Source organism: Nanorana parkeri, unplaced genomic scaffold (assembly GCF_000935625.1).
Source record: "Nanorana parkeri isolate BGI_ZX_2015 unplaced genomic scaffold, ASM93562v1 scaffold1866, whole genome shotgun sequence".
Taxonomy (NCBI): Eukaryota; Metazoa; Chordata; class Amphibia; order Anura; family Dicroglossidae; genus Nanorana; species Nanorana parkeri.
The window spans coordinates 69,326-71,085 of NW_017308134.1; positions in this window are offsets into that span (position 1 = coordinate 69,326).

The following is a 1,760-nucleotide window of genomic DNA, read 5'->3' on the forward strand; positions in this document are numbered from 1 at the left end:
TTCAATGTTCTCTGTTAGATACAATGACATGTTATGACTGTGCACCGGCCTTTCAAGGCAGCCGATCCCTTGAAGGGTGATGTCACAGCTGATGACAAGCCATTCGGACAGGCCGCGGTGGATGCGGGTCGGGGCAAGGTTAAGAACTTGTGACCGCTGTCCGTCATGTGTCACTGGCTGCACACGCCTGCTCCGGCTGCGAGAGATCGGACACGGAGAGCGATGTCAGGGTGAGGACCCCGATAGCAAAGATAACTTGCGGCAGGGTTACATTGTAATTCTTGTTACCTTGCTGCGCACATTCCCCGAATAGTAAGAAAAATATAAAAAAAACGAAAATAATTATAAATAAAAAATAATAAGATAAAAACAAGTAAAAGATGACAAGAGAAATACAAGTTTAAAAACTAAAAAAATGTATAAAAAAAGTAAAAAGTGATAAAAAAAGTAAACAAAAAAAAAGAAGAAGAAGAAGAAACAAAAAAATAAAAAAAACTGGCATTCTCTCGGCGGGGGGGGAATACAAGTGGCAACTAGGGATGAGACGAGTGGAGCTCGCTGTCACCGCTAGCTCTGCCCAATTGTTTTTTTTAAAAAATTATTATTATTTTTTTAAATCTTTCTTTTTTAATTTTTAATTTATTTACATTTTTAAATGCTTTTTCAACTTAAAAAAAAAAAACCTATTCTTATTGATTTGCCATTCTGCTCGGTGCCGCTCGGGGGCATTCGGCTATTCACTCACTGCCGTTCAGCCCCTATGAGAATATATGAGAATAGGGGAGAACGGCAGCGAGCGAGCTGCCCGAGCTTCGGGCTCAGCCGATCCAGATGTTGGATCGGCTGAGTCGAAGTCCTTCTGCTGTTCGGCCCGGCCGATGTACGGCTGATTTTAGCTGATGTACGCCTGAAATCAGCCATACAAGCCAGAAGTGAATAGTTGAACGTTGTTCGGCTCACTTCACTCGGCCGCCTTCGGCAGCTTTGGGCATAACCCCCGATGTGCCGCTTTGTACGGCTTGCATGTTGGAATGGGATTTCACATGTGGTGCAGTACACGGAATGGCCACTAGGTGTCAGCGCACTCAGGTTAAAGACACGTCCCGAATAGGCTGCTGACTTCGAAAAGATCATTTTTCTTACCTGAGATCCTCAGAAATGTGTTCTCTGCGTTTTCCCTTCTCTAGATTCCTGAACACAGAAGCAGAATAGACGAGAATAGGTCAACAGGCCGGAATAAAAAGTGGAAGTTTTATAATAACGGAGACTTTGAATGGAATAAACCATTCATCTATAATCACAAAGTTAAAGGTCATCTCCTTCCAGAACTCATCCGTCCATTGTTCACGCTCCCGAGCAGTTTAAATAAAATGATAACTTATCTTATCTGCTGCGGATTACGGAGGTGAAATCTCTCCATCAGAATTCCCTCCCAGTAGACACAAACTACTGGGAGGAAATCTCACCATTGTGGGAGGGGCAGAGACACAAACTACTGGGAGGAAATCTCACCATTGTGGGAGGGGCAGAGACACAAACTACTGGGAGGAAATCTCACCATTGTGGGAGGGGCAGAGACACAAACTACTGGGGGGAAATCTCACCATTGTGGGAGGGGCAGAGACACAAACTACTGGAGGGAAATCTCACCATTGTGGGAGGGGCAGAGACGTAAACTACAGGAAGAAATCTCACCATTGTGGGAGGGGTAGAGACACAACTACTGGAGGAAATCTCACCATTGTGGGAGGGGCAGAGAC